Here is a 12,184-nt window from a genome sequence, read left to right as displayed (position 1 = left end):
CTGGGACCATTTGTGGGCCTCCTTCTTCTTCTCTCCTTTGGCCCTTGGGCCTTCAATCGTCTAACTACTTTTGTTAAGAAACAGGTTGACTCTGCTACCAAACCGGTGCAGGTCCACTATCATCACCTTGACACTGAAGAGCAATCGTAGGCTCCCATCTCTGTGGCCCCGCAGCCAGCCTCTCAACTTTCGGGTCTGTGGACGCTGGAAAGATAGGTTTTGCCTTGGGTCTCGCTAGGAATGGTCTATCCCATCTCCCCCTCTACTCAAATAGCCTAAGGCCATCAGCCCTGACCCACCCTGACTCTCTCCCCACGACAAGGGACCTGGTAAGTCAGAGACGGACCTGGCATTAAGTCTCAACCGTCTAAGACAGGGCAGCCCCGTGTGTGTGTGGGGGGGGGGGGTTGACCCAGTGACGGGTAAGAGTTTGAGCATTGCCCTCTACCAAGCTCAAGCTCCCATCATGAGACCTCAAAGATGAGGTTGAGAGGCCTCCTTCCAGGGCGCTTCACTGTGATGGTCCAATTGACCTTATTATACAGACAAGGGGGAGATGTTGGGAACCATGAGAGCCCTGAGATAAACATCCTGGCCCAGATAATTGAGAACCCTGAGATTAACATCCTGCCTGACAATCACAAGGATGAGAACACTGAGGTTAACATCCTGCATGACAATCACAAGGATCTGGCTTGGCCCTGAGAAAAGAACATTCACAGAAATCCACCCCCTCCCCACCTGTCACCCCGGAGCTCAACCCCAGAAGACTTTGTAACCTTCCATCTCCCTCCTTCCTCTTCCCCTCCCCTCCAAGATTTTTGCTTTAAATATGCTCTGTTCCACTAAGTAAATGGCTCTTGACAAGCAATGCTTCCTTGAGTCCTGTCATCTCTCTCGCTCATTCTTTATTCACAGGTTGTGACCCTCCTCATTCTCCCGAATAACTTGAACTGCAGGCCAGGTCAATAGACTTGCGGTTTTTGTCAAACAGATATTTTACTTGCTTAGTTAGAGTCACACCAAGGTATTTTATATTATTTGTGACTATTTTGAAGGCTTTTGTTCCCCTAATTTATTTCTCAGCCTGTTTATCCTTTGTGTAGAGGAAGGCCACTGATTTGCTTGAGTTAATTGTATATTCAGCTACTTTGCTGAAGTTATCAGGTTTAGGAACTTTGTGGTTGAATTTTTCAGGTCACTTAAGTATACTATTATATCATCAGTAAATAGTGATAATTTCATTTCTTCCTTTCCAATTTGTATCCCTTTTATCTCCTTTTGTTGTCTAATTGCTCTGGCTAGGATTTCAAGTACAATATTGAATAGGTAGGGAGAGAGTGGGCAGCCTTGTCTAGTCCTTGACTTTAGTGAGATTGCTTCAACTTTCTCTCCATTTAGTTTGATGTTGGATACTGGTTTGCTATATATTGCTTTTACTATGGTTAAGTATGGACCTTGAATTCCTGATCTTTCCAAGAGTTTTATCATGAAGGGATGTTGGATTTTGTCAAATGCTTTTTCAGCATCTAATGAGATGATTATATGTTTTTTTTCTTTGAGTTTGTTTATCTAGTGAATTACGTTGATGGATTTCTATATATTGAACCATCCCTGTATCCCTGGGATAAAGCCTACTTGATCATGGTGGATGATCGTTTTGATGTGTTTTTGGATTTGGTTTGCAAGAATTTTATTGAGTATTTTTACATCGATATTCATAAGGGAAATTGTTCTAAAATTTTCTTTCTTTGTTAGGTCTTTGTGTGCTTTAGGTGTAAGAGTAATTATGGCTTCATAGAATGAATTGGCTAGAGTACCTTCTGTTTCTATTTTGTGGAATAGTTTGAGGAGTATTGGTATTAGATCTTCTTTGAAGGTTTGATAAAGCTCTGCACTAAACCCCTCTGGTCCTGGGCCTTTTTTGGTTGGGAGACTATTAATGACTGTTTCTATTTCATTAGCAGATATGGGACTGTTTAGATCATTGATCTGATCTTGATTTAACTTCAGTAGCTAGTGTTGGTCTAGAATATTGCTGATGCCATCCATGTTTTCCAGTTTTGTTGAGTATAGGATTTTTGTAATAGGATCTCATGATTTTTTAGATTTCCTCAGTGTCTGTTGTTATGTCTCCCTTTTCATTTCTGATCTTGTTTGCCACACCCACTCGTCTACTCCAGTAAAGTCTGCAATATCGGGGGTAAAAGCCTGATTAAGGACAAGAGGAATTATTTCTTCAAAGGGAGTTTGTGCCTCCTGGGTATTCAGTCAGTGGTTGGCATCTCCTAAGTCAGATAGACGTGTTCCAGATTAGTCTTTCCAATCATCAATACGCCTTCTTATTCAGGCATAAAGGTACCCCAAGAAATGATTTGTAAATGGCTTAAAAAGGGCATTGTTCCCTGGCCAGCACAATGTTCCAATATATCGTAATTTATTATCAAGCTGTCCTTAGCTTGGAATTTCTCACAAGGAAGTTTCCTTATCAGATAGGAAGTCCTCAGAGGTAGCAATAGAGGTCAGGCACATACTTATAATTCTCAGGGCAGTCCCACAAAAGACAGTTTTAAATACCAGAGAGTAATCAGAGAATAATTGAAGGGCTTCCCTCACTTAAGGGCATTAGCAGGAACTGCTAGATTGGAACTTTCTGGTGCTTGCCTTTAGCAGACCCAAAGAATTAGTATGGGAATACCAAAATAGCCCCAGCGGGTAGGGCACCACTGCTCTTCCCCGTTACACCTGGATACTTGATCTTACCGACTTTGAGGTAACCATCCCTTGCCTACATGATCTTACTGACCTTGATGTGACTGTCACCTGCCTACATGACTTTTGTCATCCGCCCTGTTTTCTGTATACCATATAAGCCTGGTTTTCGCTTTGTGTGGGGATACTTAGACTGGAACTAGAACTTAGATGGACTAGGACTTAGACTTAGATTCATTCATTCAGATTCAAGCTTCAGGCCTCATGCAGTCTGCAGCCCCCTGTGCCCAGAGCGCTTGGGATGGGGGGGAGGGGTATTGCAGCACTTGTCCCGAAGAGGTGGCTGCTTTAGACCGAGGGTGTTTCAGCTGGCCTCAGATGTACTTCAACTGCTGAGCTAGATTTCTCATTTCTCTTTTGAAATGACTATAAAAACCTCATGCCATTTTTAAGAAATGCATTCAGACTCAGCACTCCCTTGTGTCAACTCTTTCATTTGCCAAATTGTTGCCTACCTGACCAGAACTCTCATCTTGTGGAACGTGAGGTCCCTGTAACGAACCTGGTCTGTGACACTTATTAATTCGGATACTGTGTCTGTGCCTTCTAGTTAGTCTGGCTAAGGTTTTATCTATTTTGTTGATTTTCTCAAAAAAACAGCTCCTGGTTGGCTGAATCTTTGTATAGTTCTTTTTGTTTCTATATGTTTGATTTCAGCCCTGACTTTGATTATTTCCTGCCTTTGACTCCTCTTGGGTGAATTTGCTTTTTTTTGTTCTAGAGCTTTCAGATGTGCTGTCAAATTGCTGGTGTATACTCTCTCCAGTTTCTTTTTGGAGGCACTTAAAGCTATTAGTTTTCCTCTTAGGACTGCTTTCATTGTGTCCCATAAGTTTGGGTATGTTGTGTCTTCATTTTCATTAAACTCTAGAAAGTCTTTAATTTCTTTCTTTATTTCTTCTTTGACCAAGTTATCATTGAGTAGAGTATTGTTAAGCTTCCACATGTATGTGGGTATTCTATTGTTTATGTTTTTATTGAGAAGCAGCCTTAGTCCATGGTGATCTGATAGGATGCAAGGAATTATTTCAATCTTCTTGTATCTGTTGAGGCCTGATGTGTGACCAATTATATGATCAATTTTGGAGAAGGTACCATGAGGTGCTGAGAAGAAGATATATCCTTTTGTTTTAGGATAAAAATTCTCTAGATATCTGTTAAATCCATCTGTTTCATAACTTCTGCTAGTCTCACTGTGTCCTGGTTTAGTTTCTGTTTCCATGATCTGTCCATTGCAGAGAGTGGGGTGTTGAAATCTCCCACTATTATTGTGTATGGTGCAATGTGTGCTTTGAGCTTTAGAAATGTTTCTTTTATGAATGTAGATGCCCTTGCATTTGGAGCATAGAGGTTCAGAATTGAGAGTTCATCTTGGTAGAGTATACCTTTGATGAGTATGGAGTATCCCTCTGTATCTTTTTTTGATAAATTCCTTACTTATATATGACTGGATACTTTTTTTTCTCTTAAAATTCCATGTACATTCAATAAACTTCCTATTATATATTTTCTCATTTAAATTAATGTCTTGTCCCAAGAAGAAAAAAGGAGTCATATTCTCCCATAATATAGGCCCTGAATACCTAAGCAAACTTCTATTTCTGTAGAAAGAAGACAGGACATGATGTAATTTCAAACATAGTGATGAGAACACTCAGCATCTGCACAGTTGTGCTCTGTTCTAACTCATGTTCTTGACTTCATAGGTCTTAGCTTTGCTTGTACTGCTCTTTCCACCTGACCTTGCCACTCCAGTCCTGTTTCTATCAGCAAAACTACCAGTTGTACTCCTAGGACAGTAGTTAGAGATCACTGAGGTTAGAGATTACAGTGCATAGGGCTACCTAAATCACCCATGTCTGTGTTCAGAGATTCTGAGTTAATTGGTCTACAGGAAGTCACAGAGCTATGGTTAGCTTATCTGGTCATTTTAATTTGGGGGAGTGGGTATAATAACTTATGGTTATTTTTTTTAAACTTCTCTAAACAAGTCAAATGTAAGCAAGAACTTAAGACTTCTGCACCAGACGTTAAGAAATGTTCTCTGGAACTTAAAGCTGGAGATAATACTCCTGTTCTTAAACTTGACATACTTCATTCTCTCACAAATTATTGTAGTCTTACATATGTTCAACTTTACAGTTCTCCAAGACTGTAAGCTCCTTAAAAACAAAGTTCATGCCATCTTGGTTCATAGAACCTATCACGGGACCATCACATGGCAGACAATGAGACTATAAATACAGGGGCTGCAGAGATGGCTGAGCTGTTAAAAGCATATACTATTCTATATCAAACCTGAGTTTGTTTCCTAGCACCCATGTTAGACTCCTCACAACTATCTATAACTCCAGCTGCAGGGAGATGTAAAGCCTCTAGCTTCAGTAGACACCTGTGTGTACACACACACACACACACACACATACACACCCTACATACAATAAAAGTAAAAAATAAATAAATATTGTGAAAAATAATGTATGTACAAAATATGAAAAAATGGTTTGGTTTTCTTCAAAATGGTTTGGTGTTCTTGAAAAAATGGATATATGCTTTTTATACTCAGCAATAGTAGTTCTGTTAAGCTATCAGAAATAGAAATTCTAAATAGTTTATCAGTACCTCTGAGGTCCACAAATAGTGATAGTAAAAGAAAAGCTTTGCTTTTTTTACAAATAAGCCTTTATACACTGTCTTTATGTTTTATAGATTTTACAGGTCCCAAGCTATTTTAATTCCAAATCATAAAGATGAGTTTTCATCAGTGAACATATCAATCTAGACAATATTTATAATTGAATGTATACTTTAACACAAAACATTAAATGTTTACTATATGCTAGGCCCTTTTGAAACTTTATCTGGTCATTCTGAGAACAAGCCTATGAAGGAATGTGCTAATCAGCTTTCTATTACAGTAGTAAATGCCTGAGATAATCTGCTTCTAAAGAGAAAAGGTTTAGTTTGACTCACAGTTTTGAAAGTTCCAGTCTCTGGCCAATCACCACTTGGTTCTGGACCTGTAGTAAGGTAGTATGTGGTAGAACAAAATCATTCCGATAGTGACTAAAGATCTGGAAGAGAAGGAAGAAGATAAATGTTAGCTGATCTTGATTGTCAATTGGACACACCATCTCTAGGCACATAGTCCCTCGGCTATAGGAAAAACATAGCTGAACAAGCCAGAGAAAGCAATCCAGTAAATAGCCTTCCGCTATGGCTTCTGCTCCAAGAACCTGCCTTAAGCCTCTACTTTGGCTTCCTTCAATGATGGAATATAAACTATAAGGTTGAATAAGTTATTTTTCTTTCCAAGTTACTTTTGGCCATGGTGTTTATCATTGCACCAGAGCGTAAACAGGGACAGGATGAGAATGGAATCCCACAATTCCCATCAAGGGCAGAGTTTCAGTGCCATAAAGGTCCAACTATCCCTACCTTGTAAATCATTAGCCATCTCCCAACAATGTCAAGCTGAGGACTAAACCTTTGGGGAACATTCCAAATCCATGTTGAAAAACTGTTCCCTAAGAGTACTACAGCTGGCAAAGAGCAGGGTCATGACTCAAATTCAACTGACTGGTTGTATACCCCAAACCCTTCTATACCAATGCGTAGCTGTAGTGGCTGAAGCAGGAAGATCACAAGGTTAAGGTCAGTTTGGGTAAATTATAAGTATCCTATTTCATTAGCAACAAAGGGCTGTGATATCTCAGTGTAGAGTGTAACCGTAGTGTATAAAAGGCCCTTGATTCAGTCTCAGCACTGGTGGGAGGGAAGGCTAGTCCCTTAACTATTTGTCATTCTTCATATAAAATACAAGCTCTGCTAAGAAAATATAATCACTTTTTTCTGAAAATAATCTAATAGAATAAACCAAATTAATTACCTGTAGTACAAATTAATTCATTAAACAAACTGGATATTCACTCATCTTTGAAGTCTCAGAAAAAAAATTGCTGAAGTTCAATATTCACCATCAACTGAAGATTTTCCCTTTCCAAAAATATAACTGTGACAGCAGAAATCCAGCCTATGAAAAAGGTTGAAGGATGGAGCCTTTGAGAATCTTCTATCAGAAAAGTGATACTCGGAAAAGAGCTGGCAGATAAGAACTATCACTCAATATTAGCAAGTCTATTTAGGATTAGTTTGCACCATAAAGTCCTCAAGACTTCAAGCCAGAGAAAGCTTATTGAACTCTCATTTAATATATATTGGAGATAAAAATAACTCAGGTTCAGGTGGTAGCTGGATGCCACCAAAGAACAAAAAAATCTGTTTTTACATTAGAATCTTGTTATACGAGATTCATGAACTCCATTCTCTTTGGTAACTGCCAGCATATTTAGATAATTGATCATGTGAGCTGCCCTTGGGTTTCTACTGACTGTCAATTAAGTTTGTTCTTAATGTTGCTGCATGGGAATGGCTACAGGCAGTGGCAGATGACACTGCTGCTTTAGGGTGATAGGATTTAAGAGAACATCCTGACAAATGCTCCCAGCAGCTAGAAGCAGAATATTCAGATGTAAATTCCCCTTTACATCAGCAGAGCAATATTTATCTTTGACAATCCCGATTGCCTACTGGGGAGGTTCTTTTCAGAGATTGAGGTGAATAAAATGCTGGCTGGCTTTTACATTGAAAAAAAAATTCACAATCAGGAATGACAATAGTTAATGGAACACCTAAGTCTTATGGAGAAATTCTTTATTTTTTTCCCCCAAAGAAAAGTAAACTTAATTACAAGAATTAGAAAATAGTAAGATATATGCAGAGCATATTTGGATTTAATTGAGGTAATTGCAACTTATTCATGTTTAACTGTTGACTTACTAATAGAACGTGTCGGTCATGACTTCCTGGTTCAAGTAATTGACTCCTCAATGGTATCAACTAAAGTGGACAGTGGGAAATTTAGTGACTCATATAATCCATCTGCTGAAAAGACAAAAGTTGACCTGACCTCTGGAGCTGAACCCAAGACCTCAAAGCCTTTTGTGTATATGGTTTAAACTTTACACTTCCACCAGCTCACACCCCTCCGCCATCATCTCTGTATGGCAAATGATATAGCTCTGGGCTTATCTGCACTCACAGTCCTAGAGAAGAAAAAGGATCTCTTTTCACAACTTGGATTTCAAAACTCTACACATAGGAATTGGACAGTCACAGTTTAGTTCATACCTTAGACCACTCAACGTAGACAAAGGTCAAATAATTAGGGTATACAACTTCCTTCTCCATCAACGCTCACTACACTAAGAGATTTGGTCCATTTGTCAGATGATTTGTTAATACAGAGAATAGCAAAGAACAAGAGAACAAAGATGACTCAGATAATGTGCAAAACAGAACAAAACAAAAACAAAACAAGGCAAAATAGAAAGAAAAGAAAAACACTAGTAAGTACTATCTTGCTTTTTAATGGCTTAACATAATGTTGATAGTTTTTTATGTTATAGGACAAATGTGCTATAATGAACTGAGTTGAATGATCAATAAGTTTCCTTTTCCCACCTTGCATGAGGAGCATTACTTTTGGGTAAGCAAACAGAATACAGATTTGATTGTTTTGTTTTGTTTTGTTTTTGAATACTATGTATCAAAGATTCCAATTGGCTTAATTTTGAATTATTTTCTAACCAATGGAGGAAGGACTACAGACTTAACTTGATAATGGTTACTTTTCCACATATGGGGTGCCACATTAATATTTTAAAGATAGTCTTTATATAGATTCCAGCTGGGTTGCATGTGTTTAACTATTGCTCAGGCAAGTGTGCATGTTTGAGATAATTATACTGCTTTCCCTACTTATTTATGAAGTGTCACATTAAAATTTAAAGCAAGATCTATCATTGAATAGAGATGTGTTACGAATAGCAAACAGCAATCCTCTCTTCAATCTGTTGTTGAGTGTTAGATTCAGCTTTCAAAACCAACTGTTTAGTACTGAACGAAAAAGTTAGTCAAAATAAATACTAGGGAATGTGAAATACAAGAACACACTTGTCTAAGAGTCAGCTTGAAGAGTCAGATTTCCCTGAATAGTTAATAAAACTATATAAGTTATTCATGATTTTAAAAGCAGTCTAGTTTTACTATATTTCTATATTCCAGCCTTTCTGCTGATTCCTGATAGGAACATTCAGGGCAGAGCTGTGTTTTATATTGATCCTTGAATTTATTGGCATCAGTTTGTGAAATTAGATGAAAATGAAAGGCAAAAGTCTGCAAAATTGAAATCCTTAAGATGCCAAAATACTCCTTTACCAGACCCTCTAGATCACCTATTTTTATTTTTTTAAACAAAATAACAGTGAAAATTTAACATAAGTTTAATACTTAAATTAAACTTGTTTCATACACTGTAATACTTCATCAAGGAAGTGAGTACAACTGGAATGTTTATTGGGATGTATATATGATACGTAGAGAACATGAGGCCTTCAGTGAATATTAGTACTCTGCTTTGACATAGCAACTTTCTAAGCACCACTTTTGTGCCATCAAGTCAAATGTCAACATAGTAGAGAAGGAAGTATCTTCAATTATCATTACAACAGCTTGGAGTTCAAAACAACCATTGGGAATTACATACCATTCTTTGAACCACTGAACAAAGGCAATATGTTCATTTTTACAAATACTACACTCACAACATATATTCATGCATATGTGTATATACATATAAACTATATGGATTAACCTAGACTGAGACACTAGACTCCTCCAGCTATGCCATCCTTCACAAATGATTTAACTGCTGTAAGCCTCGGTATTACCTCAACCATAAAGTAGGCATAGTAACAATGTCTACTTCATATATTTAAAATGTAAGCAAGATTAATTTATGTATAGCATTTGATGTAAATGATATAAATCTTTTACTAGCTCTACCAATGATAACTATTGCCATTATCTATTAATTTTACTAAAGATTTTTAACTAAACAATTAAGGTACATTTTAGAATACAAGGCTACAGAGGCCACAGATTAATTTCCAAATCAAGAATACCTTACCCAGCAATCTTAAATATTTTGTTGTTATGCAGCATTCAAATATTTGGTATAATACCATGATTCATGTTTTGCATTTATGATTGCTATTCTTGGTTGTCATCTTGACTACATCTGGAATTGACTAAAATTGAAAATTAGAGGGTTCTAATTTTGTTTTGTTGAATTTAAAGTAGACAGATCCATTTCTAATCTGGACCTTCGAGGTAGAAAGCATATGCGTTTTTTCTAGCCCTCACCTTTTGCTGGAAACCTATATAAGGATATGGAAAAAGAATCTTTTGCTCCTTGCCTGCTTGTCCTAGCTTTGCTAGCAAGTTCATTTGCTCTTTAGCATTCGAGCCTGTTTCTTTGGGATTCTAGCATATACTGAAGACCTGCTGAGACATTCAGCCTTATTAACTGAGCACCTAGACTCTTGGACTCTGTTTACAGGCATTGTTGGATTAGTTGGACCACACTGTAAATGTAAATCATTCTAATAAATAAATCGTATGTAGAGAGAAAGATTCATTCTATAATTTGTTACTCTTGAGAACCCTAACTAACATATTATTCTAGTTTTCAAAACCTAATTTAAGAATATTGCCTGACTTACTAAAAGGCTGGGTAGTAATATCCTGCAGTTACTACTTTCAGTACTACTTAAACTGTCATGAAAATGGAGACCTTTTCTGATGTCCAACATGCTGTTACCAGATGGCTACTTGTTAATAAGCTAGAATTTTAACTGATGGGATTGTTGATGGTCTCTGTGATGACTATAGGTTTCAAAAATGACAGATTTAGAAAATGGCTAGATAACAACAGAGTTATCTGAAGCTCGAAATTCAAGATTTCCTGGCAAAAAGAAAAAAATACAGATACAGTCCACAGAACTCCAAAAGGCCAACAAGCTGAAGGGCCTAAGTGAGGATGCCTCAGTCCCACTTGGGAGAGAGAAGGAAGCTATCACAAGTGGGAAGGGAAGGAAGGAGGGACTTGGGAGGAAAAGTGGATGGGAAGTAGGGAGGAAGTGGAACCTGATCTGGTATTGGGTGAGGAAAAAAAACTGAAGCCCTGAGGGCTAGCAGAAAGATTGGAAATAGGCAACCTCCAGAGATAGGACAGTGGGTGGGGGGACCCTCGAGAATGCACCAGACACCTGGGAAGTAAGAGACTTTCAGGACTAAATGGAAGGGACTTTAGATGGAATGCCAGACAGTAGAGAGAGGGAACTTATAGTGCCCACCTCCAGCAGAAAGACAGGACATCAAGTGAGGGATGGGGTTATCATCCTACAGTCACAACTCTGACCCAAAATTGTTCATGCCTGAAAGAATTACAGGGATGGAAATGGAGAGGAGCCTGAGGAAAGAAGGTCCAGTGACAGGCCCAAAGTGGGATCCAGCTCAAAGGGAGGTCACAAGGCCTGACACTATTACTGAGGCTATGGAGAGCTCACAAAAATGGACCTATCATGACTGCCCTCCAAAAGACCCAACAAACAGCTGAAAGAATCAGATGCGGATATTTGCACCCAACCAATGGACAGAAACTGCTGACACCTGTTTTTTAATTAGGGAAGGCTGAAAGAAGCTGAAGAGAAGGACAATCCTGTAGGAGGACCAGCAGTCTCAATTAATCTGGACCCCCAAGATCTCTCAAACATTGGACCAGTGAACAGGCAGCATACACCAGCTGATATTTGTGAGGAGCCGCAGCTGCCACCCTATATATTGAACACCTGGTCTCTGGCCAGAACAGAGAGCATTGTGATAAACAAGCCCTTATTTGGAAAAGCTGAATGCCTCCAGTTTGTGATGCAAGCTGGCATGATTTCCTGAAGCCTATTATGTTTTGCCATGTAGCCAATGCTGATTGGGACCAGGGAAAGTATTTAACCCGCAAGGGCTGGGGGCTAGGGAGAGAAGAGAGAAAGAAGAAGAAATGAACAAACGATTCTGTAGTACAAGGTTCCTGAATAAACTGCTTGGAGAAGAGCTCGTGGTTGTCTCCTTATTTCCGCTGGTCGGTGAGGTGGCAACAAATGGTGGCCTATACGGGGACATCTTCTATGGCTCAGAACTCCTTGCAGTCAGGGCAGTCGACTGGTAAGTTCCCAGGTAAGGTGGGACGAAAAGGGAAGGACCTCGGTAAAGAGGCAATAACGTCTCCAGAGTGGAGCGATAAAGTCTCATCAGGTCAATATCTAGACTGAAAAGCCTTTTTAATAGAATATGCCAATGAACAGGCTGCTATTAATCAAGCAGCTGGTAATCCTGCCTGGGATTTGGATATGCTTTTGGGACAAGGCAGGTTTACGCAGCAGCAAATTGGATATCCGCCACAGGTGTATGAGCAAGTTAATATGATTGCTACAAGAGCATGGAAATCATTGCCTAA

The sequence above is a fragment of the Mastomys coucha genome, unplaced genomic scaffold (genome assembly GCF_008632895.1).
Source record: "Mastomys coucha isolate ucsf_1 unplaced genomic scaffold, UCSF_Mcou_1 pScaffold6, whole genome shotgun sequence".
Taxonomy (NCBI): Eukaryota; Metazoa; Chordata; class Mammalia; order Rodentia; family Muridae; genus Mastomys; species Mastomys coucha.
Note: the sequence above shows the minus strand (reverse complement) of the source record.